A 14,162-nucleotide genomic window follows, 5' to 3' on the forward strand; every position below is an offset into this window, starting at 1 on the left:
TTCCTCATTACAGATGGTTGTGAGCTACCATGTTGATGCTGGGAAGCGAACCCAAGTCTGTTGTAAAAGCACTCTTAACTGCTAAGCCATCTATGTTGTCCTAAAGTATAGTCTAGGCTGTCCTCGAGTTCACTATCCTCTTGCCTCTGCCTCTTCAGCGTATCTTATGGTTGTGAGCCGCCACAACCAGCTGTCAGCTGGCTCCATAGAAGAACAAAACATTGAACAAACATGTCAGCGGTTAAGGCCTCGGCAAATTGGCTTTTGTACAAAAATTAGCTGTATGATGTGCAGAGGGACATGCCTTTTGCATACAGAAGTGGCTGTGCATAGATATATGTGCTCCATTTGTCTGTCCTTGTCAGGACCTCGGGGACTGTGAACCCAGCTACACTATTCACTGTTCATACCGTAAAATTACACATGTGCTACTTGATGCTAAAAGGGAAATTAAGCCTTGTATCAATGTTCACCTCATAAGAGCACTATATTTGGGGAAAGGGAGCTTAATATGCATTGTAAAATAAAATTAGAAGGTGATTTGCATTCATGGCTCCATATGCAATTTGCTTCTGTCAACGACAATTTCTGAGATTAATTTCTTCCATGATGTGTGCTGTGCAAATAATAAACTTATAAATCTCCTTATCATCTAGATTATTGCACAAATCCTTACTACTAATGCAGTGCAGTGTTACTTGGAAGTATGAGTTCAATGAGAAATAGAAAAAAAAATTATACTTTACTGACCAGAGGCGGGTCTTTAAAAAAATAAAATAAAAAATACTTTCCATTGAGTGTCTTTGTGGGCCAAAAACACAAAACTCCAAAAATCAGATCCTTGCCCTCAAGAATCTGCTACTCAGACATGCTATTTCTAGAGGGTTCCTGGAAAGACTTGCCCCCAGTCTCCCCATGATGAGTGTGGGTAGATCTGCTGAGGCTACAGCCTCACCAAGGGACCCTGAGAAGATACAAGGACACCCATGGCCAGAGCTTTACAAAGCAGAGGGACTTCCCTCCTCACATTGTGAATGTGTTGGGCTCAGGATGCAAAAGCACTTAACTCTTTAGTGCAAGGACAGAATTCAGGGAACCTGGGACTCTGATTGGGGTCGGTATTTGAGCCTTTGTTTTCTCACTAAAGAAGCAAAATGTTCATACATTTTCCTTTCTCTTTTACAAATTTGTGTGTGTGTGTGTGTGTGTGTGTGTGTGTGTGTGTATTTGCCTTTTTGGGGGGATATAAACAGTTGTGTTGTCTTTATATTCTTGACATATTTTATCCCCTCAGAGCAAACTTCTCTCTTGTTTAATCAGACCCTCCAGTCCCAATCCTATCCTCCTAGCCACTGGGGAGTCTCCAGCCCTGTCTGTCACCCAGCCTTTCTTGTAATGGTAGACCCAGGGAATCGCTTTGTATCCAGCCTTGTGTCTGGCTTGTCTCATTTAATGCAAGGGTTTCTGACTCATTCTGTGGGTACCAGGAGCTCATTCCACTCCATCGCCGAGTGGCATTCCACAGGGTAGAGGTGCCACTTTCGTTAATGCACTTCTCAAATGGAAACATCTGAGCTGTTTCCATTTGGGAGCGTGGAGTGAGTGGGATGGCTCTAATGTGCACTTAAAGATTTGCGTAAAGATGGACTTTTCTTTCTGATGAATGAATGAGGATGAGTTTGCTGGATCTCATATTTGAAAATTACATTAGACCATGTTGTGGTGGTCCACGCCCTTAATCCTCATGCTTGGAAGGCAGAGTCAGGCAGATCTCTGAGTTCAAGGCCAGGAACTACACAAGAAACCCAGTCTTGAGTAACCAAAACTAAAAAGAAAAAAGAAAAAGAAATCTCTGAACTGTTTTCCACAGAGGACACACCATTTACCTTCCTACCAAGAGTGCATGAGGTTCAATGGCTCTGATCTGTCTTGGTTGGCCTTGTCAGTTTGACCCAGCCTAGTGTCCTCTGAGAGGAGAATCCTCTACCATGTATGGGACAACCTAGATTAGCTTGGCCTTTGGCCATGTCTGTGATGGGGTTGTGTTCATCAGCAACTGATTTAGGAGAGCACAGCACTGTGTAATGCCATTTCCAGTGTAGGTGATCCTGAGATGTGTATGAAAGCTAGCTAAGGACGAGCTTAGAAATGAGCCACAAGCAGTGTTCCTGCATCATTTCTACCTTTAAGTTCCTGTTTGAGTTCCTGCCTTGACGACCCTTAATGATGGAGTGACCTGGAAGTGTGAGCCACATTAAACCCTTTCCTCCCTTACTTTCTCCCCCTCTTGGGTGTTTTATTACAGCAACAGAAAGGAAGTCAGAACAGCCTGCTTGCCAGCAATTGAAGATCACTTTTCCTTGTCAGTTCCTGCCTTCCTGCCCTCCAAGGTGGGTGGAAGGATTTCAGGGCTGTTTGCTTGTGTGCTTCCCTGGCGGGTAGTGTTTCTTTGTCAATCAGTCAGCAATGCTTGTTCCAATCTTTTGCCTGTTTTCATAATGAGCTTTCTGACCCTGCAGATTTTACTTCTTGTTATTCAAAGCATATTCTGATGCTGATAAACTTTACTAAATGGCAAGAGGGATACATGTCACCAGAAGGATTAATAAATCCACGGGGATTATCAAATGACTCAGAAGTTAAAACATTGACTGCTCTTCCAGAGGACCCACATGCTATTCCCAGCACCCGCATGGTGGCTTACAACCATCTGTAATTCAGTTTCAGGGGATTTGACACCTTCTTCTGGTTTCTGCTGGCACCGGGAATGCATGCAATGCTTATACATATATGTGGAAGCTCACACATACACACACATAAAACAAGCCTTAAAAAAGATTGAGAACGCTTGAAGACACTAGGTTTAAAATGTCTTTATTTCTGTCATCCCCTTTTCTGCTGGTTCCCTGCTCATGCTGCCTCATCTTGCTCTTGCTGCAGTGACCTGACAGTGATGGAGTGAGCCCACCCTTCATTGTTTATTCCTGCTCAGTAGACGGCAAAGGTGAATTCAAACCTTTTCCCTCAAGGCTGGAGCCTCCCCACGGCTCTGTCCTACTCAGTGAGTGCGAAGGCATTGCTACTTTGACTTAGGACATTCTACAGCCAGGTTTGTTTGCTTGTTTAAATGCAAATGATGAAATCCATCTGGTTTTTTTTTTTTCCTGTGTGGTAAAAGAGTGGACTAACACTATCCAGGAAGCCGACACTATTATCTTGAATTAGGAGTCATTTATTTATTTATTTATTTATTTATTTATTCATCATTCATTCATTCATTCATTCATTCATTTATTTTACATCCTGACTGCAATTTCCCCTCTCTCTTCTCCTCCCTCTTCCTCTCCCCGCCTCTCCTCTGCCTCCTCCAATTCACTTCTCCTCTGTTTCTGGTCCTAAAAAGGCAGGCGTCCCATGGATATCAGTAAAACATAGCATATCAAGTTGCCTTAAGACTAAGCACCTCCTCTTGTATTAAGGCTGGGCAAGGCAACCTTATGAGGAATAGGTTCCCAAGAGCCACGCAATAGGGACAGCCCCTGCTTCCATTGCTGGGAGTCCCACAAGCAGACCAAGCTACACAACTGTAACACATATGTAGAGGGCTTAGGTCAGTCCCATGCAGGTTCCCTGGTTGTTGGTTCAGACTGTGAGTTCCTATGAGCCAGGTTAGTTGTTTCTGAAGGTTTTCTTGTGATTCCTTGACCTTCTTCTAGAAGAGCCATTTCTTTTTTTTAAAGATTTATTTATTTATTTATTTATTTATTTATTTATTTATTTATTTATTATGTATACAACATTCCTTCCCTGTATGTTTGCATGCCAGACAAGGGCACCAGATCTCATTACAGATGGTTGTGAGCCACCATGTGGTTGCTGGGAATTGAACTCAGGACCTCTGGAAGAGCAGTCAGTGCTCTTAACCCCTGAGCCATCTCTCCAGCCCCTGGAAGAGCCATTTCTTAAATCAAGATGAACATGCAAGCTTGTATTTTCTCATTATTATCAAAACTCCCACAACACGGAAGGCTTGGTGTATTTTTCTGCCTTTATTGTGCTTTCTCTACACAGCATCCCGGTGAGAATTCATCTCCAAGCAAAATGATTTTTAGCCACTTGAGACATTCTTTTTAAAACCTGCCACGAACTCTTATGTGAGCAGGTAAGTTTCGACTTAGTCACAGCTGAACCAGCGACTCAAGCTGCAGCGCCGTCTTCAATGGCCAAGTCCTCAGAACTCATAGAGTCTGGGCTATTATACATAGCGCAGTGTTGCTGTGTACTTCTGTTAAGAATGGGAGATGCAGGCAAGGGGATGCTGAGCTGTAGTATTTTAGTTCCGGCTCAACAAAAGAATGTACTTACCATTCTCTTCCTTCCTCTCAAAAAGGAAAACACGGAGGGACTGGAGCAACACACAGCAGTTAAGAACACTGGCTGCTCTTGCCGAGGACCTGGGTCCTGTTCCCAGCACCCGGAAGGCCACACAACTGCCCATAGCTTCAGTTCCAGGGGCTTCAGTGCCCTTTTCTGGCCCTCATGAGTGCTGTACATAGTTCAGTTCTACACATGCAGGCAAACACTCATACACATCAAGTAAAAATAAGCAAATCTTTTTCAGAAAATTGAGAAAGAAGCAGATTCAATGTATATGATGCTCATGATCATGCTATGAGTCCGTTGTTACTTCACAATATTTTACAACCAATAGGAGTCCTTTGCTTTATGTTCAACACATTGTGGCCAAACATATATATGTGTGTGTGTGTGTGTGTGTGTGTGTGTGTGTGTGTGTCAGGAGCTCGTGGTTTGCGGTGCAAGGATTTAAAGTGGACTCCTACCCTGCAGGCACGCACATCACAGCTTCCTGCATTCACACAGGTGCATGGCGAACAGTGTAGAGGGGTACCAGATCAAATCTGAGCCCTTGCAGGTGGGTGGAGAAAGGAACTTTCTCGAGTTACACTTGTGTCTGCCTTGCTTCTCATCCTGCCCTCAATAGATTCTTAGGCTAGCCTGTGACAAGTGAGCACACCCTCAATGAGTTCAGATGACACCCGTTTCTTTATCCTTAGGCTCAGTGGGTCCCAAGCCATGGTCCTGGCTGCTTCTCTGCTTATTGTCTTGAAGGATGAAGTTGCTCTGTCCTTTCTGGGAGGAATCTCCTTAGTTGGATTCAGTGGACAGAATTCAGTTCCTTGGGGTTGAAAGCTGGAGGCTTCCACTTTCCAGCCTGCTGTCACTGAAGGCTCTCCCCATGTTCCTGCTCATTGGCATTTCAAAGCCAGCCATGGATTGGGGAGTTTCTCTCCTGGTCCTCTGGCTCTCCCATCCTCTTCTGCCTCCTGTCTCTAGCTCATTTGTTTCTCCTCTGCATTTTTTTAAAAACCAGTTTATCATATTTAGTTATTTGCTGTGTGGATGTGGGGAAAGGGAAGCACACATGTTGGGTGCGTGTGTGGGCATTGCAGCATCTTTTCTCCACTCCGGGCATCAGTCTTGATACCATGAGCCTTATCTGCTCACCAACGTCAACAACCCCTTCATCCACTTTCAAAGATTTGTCTCACGGAATTTAGTCCACTCGAGCAGCCTAGAACCATCCCCCCGTTTTATAGCCGTCTTATTAGCAAACACCGTGCCATCTGCAAAGTCCCTTCACAGCAGTCCCTAAATCAGCGCTCGATGAAAAAATAAATGGAAGGGTGGACATCTGGGGGACATTTTTAGAATTCTGCCTACCACTCCCCCCACGCCTTATCCACATAAACAGGAAAAATGACAAAATCCAAGTTTCTCCTGCCTGCCTGCCTGCCTGCCTGCCTGCCGCGGAGGGATTTGTTTCCTTTCCGAGTCAATATGTGCCGTGACGGTTCTTTGGTGTTTACACGCTTGGTGCCTAAGCTTCGTGGAATGCATTATGCATCTATTCAGGAATACTCTTTACATAAATTAAGGTGGTTTTCTCTTTCCTAACAACATTGCAGTCTGCCATGAATTTTGTATAGACACTGGGAACCACTCACAGCTTGGGCCATGTTCAACTCTGGGAGAAGTCTGAAGCCTACGGGAGTGGGGGTGTGGGCTGTGATGCAACCCACTGCGTGTTTCATGTTTCCTAGGGCTTTTCTTGCAAACATGATCATGATTTAATATTAAGCAGCCATTTAGTTCTAGTATCAAGAATGCATCTGAAGTGCCTTGGCAGTTAGCAGGGGAAAATAATCTCAAGTGCACATCTCATTCCTGCCATGCTGTACTGCAGGTGAACTCCCTCCGCTGGGATAGACCAATATCCCCTCTTATACAGAAGAAGACTTGAGGTTGGGCATTAGAAGGTTTTGACTCTGTCTCCTCTCTCCAGCCCCCCAATTCCCCAGGCTGGGCAGTTGGGATTTCTTAAACCAAAGTACTCTCATCATGATAAATATACAGAGACAGTTATATTTTTTGAGACAGGATCTCGTGTTGCCCAAGCTAGCCTCATACTTGATATGTTGGCAAGGATGTCCTCGAACCCCTGATCCTCCTGCCTTAAACCCCTGAGTTCTGGGATTATAGGCATACACCACCGTGCCTGGTTTGTACTGTGCTGAGTATTAAGCCCTGGGCCTTGGGCATGCTGCGGAATCAGTCTCCCAACTGAACTCTACATCCGCAACCCATTAACAATAATCTTGATTTTCATGAAGGGATAACTTCTTTGTATCTTGCAGAGCTCTGGATACTTTGTAGCTTGCCGAGCTCTTGCCTGAGCGCCCGCGTGCACACACACGCGCACACACATGCACACACACACACACACACACACACACACACACACAGACCTGGCTCCTCAGCCTTCACTTCTCTAGCACTTAACTCAGCTTTGTTTGGAAAAACTCAGAGCTTTCCAAGTAGATGAGACCTCTGGGGTGAAGGCTGTGTGCTGAGGGCATCTTGGAAATAAAAGCAGAGAGGCCGGAGTTCCTCTTCTTTTTCTCAGCTTGTGAGCAAATCCATTGAGGATGCGTGGGCCTTGCTTGCAGAAGATCTCCCAGCTCACAAATTGCATTTAATGCTTCTAGGCCAAGATCCTGGGTGTGAACGTTGTCATGTGAAGGGGCCGCTCTTGCCCTTTGAGATTTGCTTTTGATTTTTGGTTTGCTTTTTCTTTTGACAAGGTCTCATACAGCACAGGCCAGCCGCAAGCTCACTGTGTAGCTGATAGGAACCTTGAACTCTTGATCTTCCTGCCTTCACAGCCCGAGTGCTGACATTACAGCCGTGAACCCCCACAGTTGACTTCTCTCTCATCCTTTAATGTGTCCAAACATTTACTTACTTTAGCAGGAGAGTCACACCTCTGGCTTTTAGGAGATGCCCTTCTATAACTAAAAGGCTGTCTTCTTCATGGGTCTGTCCATCTTCTTTTCCGTGAATCTCTCCATCTATAAAATTATGGGTCTTAGATATTGTGCCTTAAACCATCAGCCTGACTCAGTCCTAGCTTAGGAAACAGGAGTCAGGAAGTCAGAATCACTGGACCTGTAGAGGCACCCAGGTCTCCTGCCATCTCTCATGGGCTCCTCTCCTTGGGGAAGGAAGAAACACAGGTCTGTCTCAGTGCCCTCTTGAGTGTTTAGACCCTGGAGAGCAAGGCCATGCTTTCCTTCCTGTGTGCCTGGTGGGGGGGGGGGGCAGCCATATGTCTGTCTGGAGAGACTTCTGAAAGAGAGGGCTAATGTTTCTAGCCTCTGGTCATTGGCCCCAGATTTGGGGTTCTCTGGCTCTCTGGCCTCTAGCGCCCTACCTCTAAGAGGCTTCCTTTTTTAACTCAGTGGGGAGGAAGCTGCAGGTGTCTGGAGTCCCCAGTAAACATCCCATACTCGAAGAGAATTTCTCACACCACACCACTACCCTTCACACACACACTGCTACCCTACACACACACACCGCTACCCTTCTTCATACATACAGCTACCCTTCACACACACACCGCTACCCTTCACACACACACACACACACACACACACACACACACTACCCTTCACACACACACTACCCTTCACACACACACTGCTATACTTCACACACATACCGCTACCCTTCACACACACATCACTACCCTTCACACACACATCGCTACCCTTCTCCACACACACCGCTACCCTTCACACACACACACACACACACACACACACACACACCGCTACCCTTCACACACACATTGCTACCCTTCTCCACACATACCGCTACCCTTCTCCACCATGTATCTTTGCAGCATTCGCAAACAATCTAGCCAGCCAGCCAACCCATCTGTGTCTGCCCCTCTCTCCTTCAGTTTCCATGGAGAAGTTGGCTCAGTTGCATGACTGATGGTACACTCTCCCCCAACGGTCCCCTCTGAGCCCCTGGGCCTTGAGACAGTCTTGTTTTTTCCTTAGCCATCCTTCTCTACACACTGCCTAAGCGGCCTTGGTTCTCCCTAATCCTATCATCCAAAAGGGGCCCTGCCTTCCAGGCAGAAAGCCTTGGGGAAAGCAGAACTTTGGGGACAAAGTTCAGCCCTAAAGACATCTTGGTACTGACCTCGTGAGAGATCTCTGCCGGTCAAGGACCCCGTTCTGGGGACTTGCATGTATTGGTCAAGGGCTCTTCCAGTGAGCTACATTTCTCTTTTCATTTTGAAACAAGGTCTTCTTTCTTGAGTTACCCAGGTTGGCCTTGCGCTCATTCGGCAGCCTGGACTAACCCTGATGCTTCACCCTGCCTACCTCAGCCTCCTGCATGCTGGAATTGCAGACTTGCACCGCCGGCCTCAGCCTCGCATCCTCTACTTGTGAGCAATCCCACAAGTAAAGTACTTATGAAGTTTACGTTATCGTGTAAAGGGTGACAGTACTATTGACGTCATTGTATTTTAAACACCCATAAGCACAAAAGCCATGGCCTCCTTCACCACAGCAGGTGACATGACCTTGTGCTCTCTGTGTCAAGAACCGTCTTAAACGGGTGTGGGTTTGGATGTTACCTTTAAAACAAAAGCATCTTTGGAGCATACTTGGTGCAGTGTGAATTTTCATTAAACACTAAGGGTGTTGAGACAACTGTGGGCAGTTTATATGCTGGCCTGAGGCTGCTGAGGGATCCTCACTTTCCGCTCTGACACGGAGTCCCCAGGGCCTAAGAACCATCCTCCTGTAGTGAGCTGCAGTGGTCTTGGATGGGGCGGGAGGAAGTAACCTCGTCCATTCTGTTGACATCACTCTCGCATTTGTGCTTGTCTCTCTGATTTCTCTCTTTCCACAGTCTCAGGAGGGGTTGTAGGGCGTCACGACGTCCATGGTATCCTAGCTTTAGTGATCTGGTTGAGGGAAGGGTTGATTCTGGAACCCAGGCTCTGTGGACATCATGACACCTCCCCCACCTCCAATCATCCCGACTCACGACTGTGAGCCGTCCTCTGGGCAGGTATTCTGTGGAATCTGACTTTCTGTGCAGCGTAGAGAGGACCCAGTACCTGCTGCTCTTGTTCTTTCAATGACGTTGTTAGGATCTTGGTAGAGTGAGGTAGCTTAAGAATCGCCGTGGGTACTGAGGTCTCCCACTCGGGATCTGCATCTCTCCTCACTCTGTGGGTGAGGTTTTGATCCCGAAGGCACTTGGCTGCTGAGCAAAACTTGGAAGTGGAGACAGCAGAGCTGGAATCCCAGCTGTATCTTTTACCCGTGGGGTTCCAGTCTTGCACGTGGAAGCTGGCGAGACCCTAAGCACACGTGGGTGCCTTTTGAAAACCTGAAAGGAAGGTCGCCTATGGTGCATCATTGGATTTCCGCTCCTGTCCATCACCCCATACAGCTGGCTGCCCGTGGAAAAATGGTGGATCAGGTGATCCACACCACTTGCCCAAATTAAGCCGTGAGTGGAGTGTAGAATAAGAATCCTGAATTTTCCATGCAGAGAAGAAGCGCTAACAATTTCCCATGCTGGCGGGGGGGGGGGGGCACTTTGCAGATGAGGAAACAGAAGCCCCTCGGGTTGTTTCTGATCCAGGTGGAATCAATATCTCTGTAGAAGAAAAGTGGACATGTCCTAGCTTGTGCTTTAAAAGGCAAGCTTTTTGTAGTGTGTGTGTGTGTGTGTGTGTGTGATCCATAGTTTCTGACCTACATGCATTAGTAAAGACCTTGAAAAGGTGCCGTGGACATGTCCTCAGAGACAGTAGGAAATGCTTTCATTCCATTTCTGATCACATGACGGTGACAGCCTGTCCAGATGGGATGCCTTTTAAAGGCCAGGATGACTGTAGGCTTGAGTCCTGCCACAGCTGGCCGCGGGGAAAGCTGCCTACGTGTTTGGGGGACCCATCTAGGGGACAACAGTGTAAAAGGAGCTGATGAAAGACCTCATTTCCTTAACTGGGGAAATGCACTGCACAGCTCGAATATGTGTGCAGTCTATGCCTACGTGGGTAGAACGCAGAGTTCATCATCTGGTTCTTCCTCGGTCACCCTCCACTTTACCTTTTTGGGTCAGGGTCTCTCGCTTAACCTGGAACTCACTGATTTGCCTATGCTGGCTGTGGCAGTTTGAATGTAATTGGCCCCCACAATCTCATAGGGAGTGGCACTATTAGAAGGTGTGACTTTGCTGGAGTGGGTGTGGCCTTCTTGGAAGAAATGTGTCACTGTAGGTGCTGGCTTTGAGGTTTCCTATGTTCAGGATACAGCCCAGTGTCTCAGTTGACTTCCTCTTGTCTTCTGTTCAAACTGTAGCCTGCACTCTCCCATGCTCCCTGTCAGGATAATAATGGACTGAAACTCTGAAACTGTAAGCCAGCCCCCAATGACATGTTTTCCTTATAAGAGCTGCTGTGGTCATGATGCCTCTTCACAGCAATAGAAACCCTAAGGCAATGGCTGATTTATAGATCCTCCTATTTCCACCCCTCACCCCACCTCACCCACCTCCACTCCACCCCCACCCCGTGCCTCTAATGCACTGACCAGCACTAGGGTTCCAGGTACTTACTGCTAGGCTCAGCTTTTTATGCGGGTACTGGAGATCCAAACTTAGGTCTCTATGTTTGCAGGACAAATGCTTTATTAATTGAATCATCTCTCCAACCCTTCATGTTCCATCTTTGTGTTTTTGTTTCTCAAGACAGGGTTTCTCTGTGTAGCCTTGTCTGGACTGGAATTCACACTGTAGACCAGGATGGCCTCAAACTCACAGAGATCTGCCTGCCTCTGCCTCAGGAGTGCTGGATTGAAGGCGTGCCTCATCACCACCTGGCTTAATGTTCCTTCTTCATATTCTGTTTCTGAAACATGGGGAGTGCACATTGACACATTAGCATCTGTGCTAACGTAACTGCTTGTGTTCGCCAATAGAAACTGGAGCAATCACCTCCTAATATTGGAGCAGATCTGCCCTAAGTCTCTCATCTCTCTCCCTGGCTGGACCCTGAGAAATCCCAGGGTGCTCCATGCTGGAGTAGATAACTGTTTTATTATCAGCTCTTGCCTGAAGAATGCCAGGAACTCGGTATGCAAAGACTGGCCGCCATGAGAAGGTTTTCCCGCCCCTTGAGCAAAGTTTCACAAATGCCTTTCTGAACAAAGGCTGTGGGCCAGTCCATACCGTGCATCATAATTAAACAGCATCAAGTGCCAGCAAAAGCCTTATCTAGATGTGTCGGTCCAGATGCAGACAGAATGAGCCATTTGTTTGTGGCTCATATGATAGCTTTTTCTGTGCAATATGGCTTCCGAACTTCTCCTTCTCAGTAATAGAAAGCAAATCCATTCACCAATGAGAGAATCTATCGTGAAAACACTTGGTTTTTCATTATTCTTTATTTTAAAGTGATCCTAGTTTTCTGTTGTGAACATCTAGCATATGTTTGCTTTCTACTTGGGAAGCTATGGATGTGGCCTTGGATTTTTACCTAGGACTCTCACATTTGAGGTCCCGTTGTAGAAAAACAACATGCTAAAACCTAAACATGGGATTCTTCATTGTAATGAGCGATTACAGCATCATATAGCTCAACCGATTACAGCATACAGCTCAACCGAGTACAGTTTACCGGAGTTCTTAGGCGGATGGGGTATGAGACCATGGCTGGGATCTGTGACTGGGCTGGGCTCCAGACCACGTTAGGCAATCTGCTCTCTACAATCCCACCTGCCTCTCTTTGCAGCCTCTATGTCTGCCCACCTGGGTCCCTGGGGAACCTCATTGACCTTGAAACCCTCCTCCACAGTCTTAGACTAGCCTCAGAACCCTGCACTGACCTTAGCATTCTTTGATGATGTGGGTCTGGAAGCGTTGGGCCAGACGTAAGCAGTTTGCATAGCCAGTCCACGACACCTCATGCTCTCTCTCTCAGTTACTCTTCTATTGTTGTGGGGGGCTTACGGTTTCTGGGGGTTAGTCCATTATCCCCATGGTAGGAAGCAAACAGGCAGGCACGGCACTGAAACGGCAGCTGAGAGTTTTATATCCTGACCCATGGGTAGCAGGCAAAGAGAGAGAGAGACACAGAGACAGAGAGACACAGAGAGAAAGAGAGACAGAGAGACAGAGAGACAGAGATACATGCAGAGACACAGAGAGAGAGAGATACACACAAAGAGAGAGAGAGAGAGAGAGAGAGAGAGAGAGAGAGAGAGAGAGACTGGGCCTGGCATGGCCCTTTAGAAACCTCAAAGTCCACTCTCACCAACCCACCTCCTCCAACAAAGCCTCACCTATTCCAACCAGGATACCCCTCCTAATCCTTTCCAACACTACATCTTCTGGGGAGTAGGCATGCAAATACATGATCCTATGAGGGGCGTTCTGATTCAAACACCACCTCCAAGGGGCTCCAAGATTTCAGCTCTCTTGGTGGACCTTACCTACTTCCTGTACTTTTCTGGAAGCCTAGGTTGCACCCCCTTGCATGCACCCACATTTAAGCCCCTATTTTGGTGCAGCCTTGTGCCTTCTTCTGAGACATCCCAGAGCTGTGAGGAGGTGATCTTTCCCTCTCTCCAAGAGTAAAGTTCCACCGGCTTCCCTATCAATGAGCATCTTCCCTCCTGTGTGTGCTAAGATTTCCTGCTGCCTTGCTGTGCTTGTTGCTGGCACGGGAACTCGGCTGAGCCCTAGGTGGACATCCTCCTGTTGGTAGATAGAATAAACTTCTGTATAGTTAATTGCCCTGGTGCGGGGACCCACAGTTTACTGGTCTGTATCCCCTTGGGGACTGAGCTATGCCTGACTATGCTGCTCTCCTGTCCTGGGTCTCTGGTATCTAACAGCCATCCCCAGGCATTCAGGAGCACTGCAAGTGCTTAGGGGCTGGACAAAGGAACTGGGTACCCTGGGAGCGTCCTCAGAGAAGACTATGGAGCCAGGCCAGACAAACCTGGGACTCTGTCCCATAAGGTCTCCTTGAGCCGCAGTATAAAGTACCACCTGCTGTGTATAGACAGGGCAGGTTGGGAAGGGGGACGTGGATTGGTCTGTCTCCATGCAGGAAGCAGAAGGCACTGGGACAGCTGAGGTCAAGATCAGTTTATGTCACATAGACCCGGCCCCTAAAACAATAAACATGTCTAACTTCTAATGAAGCTTCCCTACCTGCTTATTCTGCCTGCATCTCCCTTCCCCTTTGACAGTTGCCACTTGGCTTTCATAAGGACAGCATGCATTAAAGGAATATCCAGCATGTACCAGGCCATGACACCGAAGTCTCAGGAGAGGTCTGTGGAGGCAACAGCCAAGGTAGGGCCATCCACAGACAGGAGAGACACGTAAGCTAGCCAAGAAGGGTGGAGCCTGCCTGGCAAGAGAGTACCTGCTTGGGGCAACCCTCCATGGACACAGACTGATAAAATGACACGTTTCCCAGAGAAGCCAGGAACCTAGAATTGTCATGTGAAATTTCTGACAGGTAAGCTACCAGCACAGATTTCCCCGCAGACAGCCAGGTCTCCACCCCACAGCTATGTGTGCATTCATTTTTGTTTTTTGTTTTTTGGTTTTTTGGTTTTTTCAAGATAGGGTTTCCCTATAGTTTCTAGAGCCTGTCCTGGAACTAGCTCTTGTAGACCAGGCTGGCCTCAAACTCAGAGATCCACCTGCCTCTGCCTCCCGAATGCTGGGATTAAAGGCGTGCGCCACCACCG

This window comes from Arvicola amphibius, chromosome 1, assembly GCF_903992535.2.
Source record: "Arvicola amphibius chromosome 1, mArvAmp1.2, whole genome shotgun sequence".
In the NCBI taxonomy this organism is placed as follows: Eukaryota; Metazoa; Chordata; class Mammalia; order Rodentia; family Cricetidae; genus Arvicola; species Arvicola amphibius.